Consider the following 11,322-nt stretch of genomic DNA (forward strand, 5'->3'; position numbering starts at 1 on the left):
ACATCTTAGAAATAAGTCATAATTAAAATTTTGCTAAAGAGCTGTCATTATCCTGAAACCTACTGATAAATGAGTTCATGCATGAGTCCACCTCAACTGTTTTTGTGCTAATTTTATGCATCTTTTGAAATTCTATTTTACAGAGGCTTCTCAGTGTAAGTGAGTCACGACTGTTTATCAGAATTTATGCTATTATCAGAGTATTTCTCCAGTAATCATAGAGTGTGAAAAGTCACCAAGAAAATATTTTGCTTTTCTAATGCATATTTACTTAATACCAGCAATGCACTTGGGTCGTCCCATTCACATTTTTACTCTAGATCTCAAAGGAGTACCTGATATTATTCTTTGATTCTTTTTCTTTTTCTTTTGATAAGTGAGGTTTATCAGCACTTAGTACATTCAGCAGTTTTACTAGAATCAGAACTTAAACAGATGAGTAGCATTATTCTAATTTGGGACTTAGTAATAAGATGAATAAAGTAAACTAAACTAAGCTCAAGTATCAGAATTTGCTTGTGTCATAAGATTTCCACAGAAATAATTACTTCTTTCATGGGATCATTTGTTTATTGAAGACTAGTAGGTCAGTATCTAACACAATTATCCTCATAGGGTTGAATAGTTACTGAAACAGACATATCACTTATCAGAGTTTAGAAACATATATCAGACAACAGTCAGTACTTAAAGACATTTATCAATTAATGCACAGAATATACAAAGAGATTAATTCTGTAAATACTGATCATAAAGTGTGATAACATAGAACAAGTTTAAGCAGATTTAGAGAAAGAACCTGAAATCATTCCAAGTTCATTTACCAATTTTGAAAAGGTAGCTTCACAAAGTGGTTTTGTGAAGATATCTGCTACTTGTTGATCTGTGGGAACAAAATGCAATTCCACTGTACCTTCATCCACATGTTCCCTGATGAAATGGTACCTGATGCTGATGTGCTTTGTCATAGAGTGTTGAACTGGATTACCTGTCATAGCAATAGCACTTTGATTATCACAGTAAATAGGGATTTTGAAATATGTTAACCCATAATCCAGTAACTGATTCTTCATCCAGAGAATTTGTGCACAGCAGCTTCCTGCAGCAATATACTCTGCTTCTGCAGTTGATGTGGAAATTGACTTTTGTTTCTTGCTATACCAAGAAACCAACCTGCCTCCAAGAAATTGGCAGCTACCACTTGTGCTTTTCTTGTCAATTTTGCAACCTGCAAAATCTGCATCTGAGTAACCTATTAATTTAAAATCTGATTCTCTAGGATACCATAATCCTAGATCAGCTGTTCCTTTAAGATACTTAAAGATTCTTTTTACAGCTGTTAAGTGAGGTTCTCTTGGATCTGCTTGAAATCTTGCACAAAGACAGGTAGCAAACATGATATCTGGTCTACTAGCAGTTAGATAGAGAAGTGAGCCAATCATACCTCTGTAATCAGTAATATCTACTGAATTACCAGTATCCTTATCCAGTTTTGTTGCAGTGGCCATGGGAGTGGATGCACTTGAACAGTCTTGCATTCCAAATTTCTTCAGCAAGTTTCTGGTGTACTTAGATTGACAAATAAAAGTTCCTTCTTCACTCTGCTTGACTTGAAGGCCCAGAAAATAACTAAGTTCTCCCATCATACTCATCTGATATCTTGACTGCATTAGTTTGGCAAACTTTTTGCAAAGTTTGTCATTTGGAGACCCAAAAATAATATCATCAACATAAATCTGGATCAAAAGTAAATCATTGCCATGGTTGAGATAGAACAGTGTTTTGTCAATAGTTCCTCTGTTGAATCCACTTTCCAGAAGAAACTGAGCTAAAGTCTCATACCATGCTCTAGGAGCTTGCTTAAGTCCATAAAGTGCTTTATCAAGCCTGTAGACATAATCTGGATGTTTGGAATCTACAAAGCCTGGAGGTTGTTCAACATATACTTCCTCTTCCAATTCTCCATTGAGAAAAGCACTTTTCACATCCATTTGAAAGACAGTAAACTTTTTGTGAGCAGCATAAGCCATGAATATCCTTATGGCTTCTAACCTAGCAACTGGAGCAAATGTTTCATCATAGTCAATTCCCTCCTATTGAGAATATCCTTTTGCAACCAGCCTTGCCTTGTTCCTTACAATTATGCCATCACTGTCAGTTTTGTTTCTGAATACCCACTTTGTACCAACAACCGATCTATTCTTGGGTCTTGGCACTAAGGTCCAGACTTTATTTCTTTCAAATTCATTCAACTCTTCCTGCATTGCTTGCACCCAATCAGCATCTTGAAGAGCTTCTTCCACTTTCTTTGGCTCAGACTGAGAGAGAAAAGAATTGTAAAGACATTCATTCGAAGTACCTGTTCTAGTTCTGACACCTGCCTCAGGATTTCCAATTATCAAATCAGGTGTATGTGATTTTGTCCACTTCCTTGCAGATGGAAGATTTTCTCTAGAACTGGATGCTCCCCCATGATTCATGCTGTCTTCGGTTTCATTTTCTGATGCTCCCCCTGAAACTATGCTCTCTGAGTTGGATCCTTCAGTATTTAGATTTTCAGTACTGTCAGTACTTGGCTTATCAGAACTTGACGAATCAGAATTTGAAGAGCCAGATGTATGTTCTGATGCTTCTTGAGATGTGATAATATCTTGAGTATGCTCCCCCTGCATTGGTGCATCTTCCTTTGACGTAGTCACCACAGTTTCAATAACATCAGAGTTTAATCCATCAGAATTTACAGTATCAGGACTTAGACTGTCAGGACTTGAGGTATCAGAATATGAATCTTCATTTTCAAATCTCAGCTGATCATGATCAATGCAATCTTCAAGTCCAGTGATCTTCTTGTCATCAAAAGAGACATTGATAGATTCCATGACCACTTTTGTTCTCAAATTATAGACTCTGAAGGCTTTTGTAGAAAGTGGATATCCCACAAAGATTCCCTCATCAGCTTTTAGATCAAACTTGGATAGCTGTTCAGGATGAGTCTTGAGAACAAAACACTTACATCCAAATACATGAAAGTATTTGAGATTTGGCTTCTTGTTCTTCACCATCTCATATGGTGTTTTTCCATGCTTGTTAATGAGTGTTACATTTTGAGTAAAACAAGCAGTCTGCACAGCTTCAGCCCAGAAATAGGTTGGAAGCTTTGCTTCTTCAAGCATTGTTCGTGCAGCTTCAATGAGAGTTCTATTCTTTCTTTCAACAACTCCATTTTGCTGTGGAGTTCCAGGAGCATAAAATTCCTGCTTTATTCCATGATTTTTGCAGAACTCTTCCATTATCAGATTCTTGAATTCAGTGCCATTATCATTCCTCAAAATTTTCACAGAATCTTTGATCAATTTATCCAGATGTTTGACATGATCAATCAGGATAGATGCAGTTTCACTTTTTGTGTGCAAGAAATACACCCATGTGTATCTGGTGAACTCATCTACTATGACCAACGCATATTTCTTCTTTGCAATAGACATGACATTTACTGGACCAAATAGATCAACATGAAGCAGATAATAAGGCTCAAGAATTGATGATTCAGTCTTGCTCTTGAACGAAGATTTTCTTTGTTTAGCCTTCTGACATGAGTCACAAAGACCATCAGGAACAAACACTGATTTTGGCAGTCCTCTCACAAGATCTTTCTTGATCAGTTCATTTATCTTGTTGAAGTTTAAATGAGAGAGTTTCTTGTGCCAATTCCAGCTTTCTTCAGTTGAGGCTCTACTCACTAAACAGATTACAGAACCATCAGAACTTGTTGAAAGCTTAGCTTCATAAATGTTACCACGCCTGAATCCCTTCAGAACAATTTTTTCTTTAGATTTACTAACTATTTCACAATGTTCTGCAAAGAAATCAACATGATAACCTCTGTCACAGATTTGACTTATACTCAGTAAGTTGTGTTTAAGTCCTGAGACCAGAGCTACATCTTTAATGATGACATTCCCAAGATTGATATTGCCATATCCCAAAGTTTTTCCAATGTTGCCATCTCCATAAGAAACACTTGGGCCAACTTTCTCCACAAAGTCTGATAGCAGGGCCTTATTTCCAGTCATATGTCCTGAACATCCACTGTCCAGAACTAAAATATTTTTCCTGTTGCCCTGCAATCAAAAAGACCACTAATTATTAGTTTTAAGGATCCAGACTTGCTTGGATCCTTTGGCCTTTTTAGGTTTGTTAACATTTGCAGCGGATTTAGCATCAGATTTTATGTTAACAGTTTTCTTATCAGAACTTATACTACCAGACTTTGAATCAGAACTTACACTAGAAGGAACAACAGAAACTTTCTTTAAAGAAGGTTTTATTTGATAATAATCATAGTACAAACTATGATATTCCTTACAAGTATAAATGGAATGCCATAAACTACCACAATGAAAACAAGGATTTTGTGGTTTGTATCTAACAGACTGACTCTTAACTCCTGACTTTGTAGATAAGGAGTTAATATTCTTATTCTTCCTGCAAAAAGAAGCCAGATGGTTAGAACTTCCACAGTTATGACATGCTTTCCTAGGAGCATCAGGAACAGATTTATAGTTATTGCTTTTATTCACACCTTCCTTTCCATTCCTGTTTTTCCTAGGTGATTTTACCTTGTTTACATTCTTAACATCTTTCAGCTTATGCTTAAGCTGCTTCTTTGTCATTAAGCCTATGTTAACTTCAGCTGTCTTTTCCTGTTTTAGTTTGTCAGAAGCTAATTCCTTTTTAACTTCTGATTTCTCATTTTCAGATTTTTCAGTTACAAACTTAACAGGTTTTAACTTCGGCTTTTGCTTATCAACAGGCTTAATTTCTACAGTTCCTTTTTCATTTTTATTTTCTCCATAGCCTAAGCCCTCTTTCCAGTTTCCACTGCTTAGCAAATTTTGAGTTGTTTTGCCAGAGTTAGTCCAAGTTCTGATAATCTCTCTCTCCTTTTCTAACTCAGTTTTTAGAGATTCATTCATTTTTAGCACTTCATCCCTAACATAAAAAGCATCATCTCTATCCTGCTGAGTTTGATGGAACATGACTAACTCTTTTTCTAAGAAATCATTTCTTTTCCTAAAAGCAAGATTTTCAGAAGTTAATCTTTCACATGTCAAAGTTTGATCTCTATAACTAACAAACATGGTTTTAAGATATCTTCTCAACTCATTAATATCATCAGTATGAAAAGCATAAGTAGTCTGAGGTACCTTTGTTTCAGCAGCTTCAGAACTGCTCTCAGAACTTGATTTATCAGCATTTGCCATCAATGCATAGTTCTCCTCACTTTCAGAGTCTGAGGTGTCTGTCCAGCTTTTCTGCTTTGTGACAAGAGCTTTGCCTTTGTCATTCTTGGTCTTCTTGCAATCAGAAGATATGTGGCCTTTCTCACCACAATTATAACATTTAACATTAGCGTAATCTCCTCTGTCAGACTTTCCTCCTCTTCCTTCAGATCTTCTGAAATTCTTCTTATCAGAACTTATGCCTTTTCTGGAAAACTTCTTTCCCTTCCTGAACTTCCTGTATGCAATCTTTGTGATTCCTTTCATCATAAGAGCACACAGCTTCATCATCTCCTCATCAGCATCAGTTTCAGGCAAGCTTTCAGAATCTGAGTCATCATCACTCTCAGAACTTGATGACTCAGTATCAGACTTTATGATAAGAGCTTTACCCTTGTCTTTCTTTGAGGAAGGTGATTTGGGGGATTCCTCTTCAGCCTTGAGAGCAACTGTCCTTGACTTTTCTCCTTTCCTCTTGCTTCTTTGTTCCATCTCAAGTTCATGAGTCTTGAGCATTCCATAGATTTCATCAAGAGTTGTTTCATCAAGATTGTAGTTGTCTCTTATTGTTGTTGCCTTCAAATCCCAACATTCAGGAAGAGCTAACAGGAATTTAAGGTTTGTATCTTCAAGATCATACTCCTTATTAACCAATGACAAGTCATTCAAGAGTTTGACAAATCTATCATATACATCAGTCAATGACTCATTAGTCCTAGAGTCAAAGTGTTCATACTCTTGAGTGAGTATTGTCTTCCTGTTCTTCTTAACTGTTTCAGTTCCTTGACACCTTGTCTCCAGTGCATCCCATATCTCCTTAGCAGTCTTGCAGTTGATTACCCTGTTTGACATTACATTATCAATGACACTATGCAATAAGTGTCGTACCTTGGCATCCTTAGCAATAGATGCTATATCTTCAGCAGTGTAATCACTCTTTTCCTTTGGTACGGTCATTGCTGCTTCACCTGCAACTACAACAGCGAGCTTGGTAGGTTTGTGAGGCCCTTCCTTGATTCTATCAAGGTATTCTGGATCTGTTGCTTCCAGAAATATGGTCATCCTTACCTTCCATATGGGATATTCAGATGGTCTCAATATGGGAACTCTGATAGTCTCATATCGACTCTGAGTTGATGTCTTTGATGATTCCTCAGTTTTGGTAGGCTTAGTTGGAGTTTCTGTGTCAGACATGATTGTGTTTGGATCTTTAACTGTATGTGTGTTAACAGAAGGCTCTGATACCACTTGTTAGGTCACACTTTCACTGTAGAGGGGGTGAATACAGTGTTTATTACAATCAAATCAAACTTCAAGAACTTATGTAACAGAAAACAAACTTTATTTAAACAATAAACTCTGTTACAATCTGGAACTGTTATCTCTCAGTGATGAACAAAATATCACGAGAGCTGCTAGGGTTATAGTAAATAATATTCTCGATAATGATAACACTTGTAGTGTAAACCCTATGTCTGTGTTTATATACTACACAGTTACAAGATAATCGCTAATTGATATGGAATATAATTCTGCTTCCTAATATATATCAATCAGATATCTTCTATTCCAAGTATTCCATTCTTCACGGAATTCCTTCTTCATGCATATCTCTTCTTATGTTTATCTTGATCTTCTTAACTTTAATCAGCTACTGTCCTTATCTGATCGTCCTTCAGCACTTAAGTTCTGATATCTATCTCCTGATGCTTATCTCCTGATAACATAAGTACTGATATCCCTTAAGTTCTGTCGTCCAGTATAAGTACTGATCAGTTAAGTACTGATTTGTCCTGTTCAAATAAAATCTGAAATCTAAACATAAAACATATTAGCCATGACATTATCAAATATATCTAACATAGACTCTAACAAAGCAGTGGTTTGACTGTCTAAGGCTTCATAAAGAATTTTACAAAGTCTCCATTTTTCTATACCATGTTGAGGACACTTAGATAAAAAAATTTTCAATCTATCAAAATACTTCCAAAAAGACTTATTTCGATTTTGTTGAAATTAATTGATTTCATTCTTAAGTCTGTTTTCCTTGTGGTTTGGAAAATATTTTTTAAGAAAGATAGACACAAATCCATTTCACGTGGAAATAAAGCTAACGGGTAGACTATACAACCATTATTTAGACTCTTCTTTTAAAGCAAAGTTAATAAGTCTGAGCCTAATGGAGTCTTCACTAAGTTGTTGGAGTTTTTTTAAAGCACACACTTCCTCAAATTCTTGAATGAAAAGATATGGATCATCTCCCTCTACCCCAGCAAACCTAGGTAACATGCTAATGTTGTGATGTTTGATTTTAAAATTATTCGCGGTTACTTGAGGTAGGACTATGCATGAGGGTTCAGCGGAATGAGCGGGGTAACAACGGTCTTTGAGTGAGACAGACATGACTACAGGTGGAATTTCTACTTCTTTTGATTCAATTTTAGTGGGTGAAGAAGAGTCGAGTTGCCTTACTATTTTAGGAGATAAAAGGTTATAGTGTATTATTAATCTAGATGAATGGTCTCGAACCAAATTACTTTGCATATAAGATAAGTAATCACGTAGCAGATAAGAGCTATAAGTAAACACCCAAGAAAAATTGGAAAATAAAAAAGAAAAAACTTAGATCTAGGGGTAATCCTAAAAAAATATCTAGATAGCTCCTAACTTTTGGACAACCAAAAAGTCTATAAATCTAGATTTATTCAAACTGATTGGCCAGGTAAGTGGGGGCACTTTCTTGTAAACAAGGCGCTGAATTAGAGAACCGCTTGCCTTGTCACCAAAAGTTCGAATAATTTTTAATTTACTTCTTCTTTTAGGTACCTTTCTATTGAGCTCAAAATCTTATGGGCTAATGTCTACTTAATTTTATTAAGGTAGTTGAATGCAACATGAAGGAATTAGTGATTTGTGGGCCAAGGAAAGGGTGATGAAATCCCTCAACTTATCTTATAATGGGTGCAGCTTTTAAGATTAATTAGATGATGCAACACACAAAGAACGAGATAATAAACACTTATGGATGCACTACACTACGTGTATTATTCTAAATTGTACATACCTCTTTCCTCCAATAATCACCACAATTGTATAAGATGGAAAACAAAAAATACAAAAAAAAATCTAGATGATGTGATCCTATGTGAAATAATAAATGATGCAACAAATTGGTTTTTAACAATTAACTAACTAATATTTTTGGATTTTTTAAATATTTATTTTTTTTTGGATTTTTCATTAATAAAAGTGAGAAAAAATAGAGAGGTGATACGGAATTCCGAAAAGCACTTTCAAAAATTCCAAAAGAGACGGTGAGGCGTTCTTTCGATCTTCTTGTCCAAGCTTTCCTCCACTTCACGATTCCCTAAAAATAAAGAGAAAAAAAACTAGTCCGAAGAATTAAATATCAAGGAGTGAAAATTAACAATAGTCCTCGACAGCGGCTCCAAAAACTTGATGTGTAAAATAAATGCAAGTGCACAACGGTTAATTGTAGCAAATACAGGTCGATCCACAGAGACTATGAATTTTCAAAATCCTAACAATTTAAATTCAGGCAAACTAGACAATACGATTTGAGATGAGTTTGAATTAACCTAATTAGCAAATAGATCAAATAATATGGAAAACCTAGGAATCCGAATCCGTTAATCAATCAAAATTAATATCAACTTGCCATAAAATCAATCCTCTTTTCTTTACAAATAAATTTTAATTAACGTGACAAGCATATACTATGAAACTTGTTATCTAACAATAACACATCAAAATTTCATGGAGCAAGCATAGGCTATAAAAAATTAATCCGCTAACAATAATATATCAAAATCACTTTGTCCATTAAACAATTAAGCAACAAGAAAAATCATGAGAATCAAATAATAGGAACGAGAAGATATCAAAGCAATTAAATTAACTTTATCTTCATCCTAGGGAACAAGTTTAGCTACACATGATAAAAAGATGAACAAAACAAATAATTAATTGGGTATCTTGGGGGTATGTTGGTTGTCTTGGGTGTGTTGGGATGTCTTGGGTCTGTTGGGATGTCTTCGGTGTTAAAATACAAGAGGGAAGACACATATATATAGGGAAAATATGAGGGTTTGGGTCTTGGAATACAAGTAGGATTCTTAAAGTATTTCTTTCTTCTTCTCCAATAAGTATTCTATTTATCTTCCAATTTCTTTGACTTCTAGAATAGTCCACCTCTTCCTTATTTGCCATTTTCCAACTCAAATTCTGATTTTATTTATTTTTTACAAAATAAAGTAAAATAATTTATTTATTAATAAAATTACGAAAACGGACATAAAATAGGTATTAATAATATGCAATAATATGGACCTATCGATAACCGTTTTCAATAGTTCTTTTAAAAATGAGAAACGTGAGTGAATTGGACATCGGGTTTTAGCATAACCGTTGTCGAATTTTCTTAGACATCGATTTATAATCACAACCATTGTTGATGATTAATTTCAAAAAATTAAAAAACACGTGTTTCCAAATATTTCCCCCTTAACAACAAAAAAATTACCCTGTTAATTTCCCATTTTAGCACCAAATTATATTCCCCATTATCACACTCTCGTCTCTCTGACTCTCTCTCTCTCTCTCTCTCGCACTCATTCGCAATCTCTTCTCTCTATCAGCTCACACTCATTCTCTTCTCTCTCCTCGTCTCTCTCGGGTTGTGTTTCATCTCTCTCTCTCTCTCTCACTCTCTCTATCTCTTTCTGACCATATCCCTAATTAAACCACTAATTACCTCACCATTTTACATTATCTGCAATTAGGGTTTCAATTGAACCCCAAATTGTAGAACATCCTCGATTATATTCAAGCTTCAGATTCGAGAACCCTAATTTCTCAAAAAACCGGCTTTGTCTACTTATTCGATTTAGTTTTGTTTATTCTTTATCTTGATTTAGTTCCTAATTATTGTTGGGTTTGGTTTTTAATCTTTTTTTTTTCAACAGATTTGGAGGTTGATTGAGCTTCAATGGGTTTGTGTTCACTTGAGCTATCTTAAATTTGTTAATAATCTTAAAAAAATTGTAGTTTCCTTGCTCTTGCTAAGATTTAGCTTTGTCTATCTCCAGTAAAAAATTAAATTATGTACGTCATACGTAGTTGATGATTATTCCTCTTTTTGTATTAGTTCTTTGAAATTTAAACTTTCAGAAATAAAATTTAGAGCATGTAGCAGAGTTTGGTGTTACAGAATTTGTTCATGCTTTGGTGTTTGTCGCTTGGTTTTTAACACAACTGGTAAGTTTTTGCTTCCGCCTATCTAATGGTCAAAGAAAGCATGATGCTCACTTTTCTTCTAAATTTGACTTATTGTAACAGGGAAGAGTTGTCATTGATGAAGCAGGTTGTGTGTTACATTTCTTCGACTTGAACATTGAAGCGAGGTACAAAAGTTAGGTGTTGGTGATTAATCAGTTGGTAAATTTTCAACTGTTTAACAAAAGATGTTCAGAACTCTTGCATTTTCGTTACAGTTGTTTCCTTTTTACTTTTCAGATTGTAACTTTGTTGACTTCGCTGATTTCATTGGTTTTAGTCCCTCTGAACAAAACCAATATATTCTATAAACTATTCAAACATTTTTACAAACTCAATATATGTGCTATGCATTATTATCTATCGGCTGGTAATCACAATCAGCTGCATATATTTGTTTGTATATTTGTATATATCAGTATTTTTGTATAGATAAAGTTATACTTCTTGTTCCCCCACTTCATTCCCAATAAATTTTTCTGTTCGAACATTCCAAAAGAAGTGTTGACAAATAATGTAGCATGTAGGTGGTGTAGTTTCGAGTGCCAGTCAATACATACGCACATAGATAATATTTTATTATGTAAACTGTTATTTACTTACTTTCTTGTATACACTATGCCATAGATGGGCTAATAAGACACTCATTTTACGTTACCTTAGGCCCGTTTTATGTTGCAATAGGCCTATTGTAACGCCAAATCACCATTTCATCCGCAAATGTTGCCATTGCTATCTAATGTAA

Source organism: Apium graveolens, chromosome 3 (assembly GCF_009905375.1).
Source record: "Apium graveolens cultivar Ventura chromosome 3, ASM990537v1, whole genome shotgun sequence".
NCBI lineage: Eukaryota > Viridiplantae > Streptophyta > Magnoliopsida > Apiales > Apiaceae > Apium > Apium graveolens.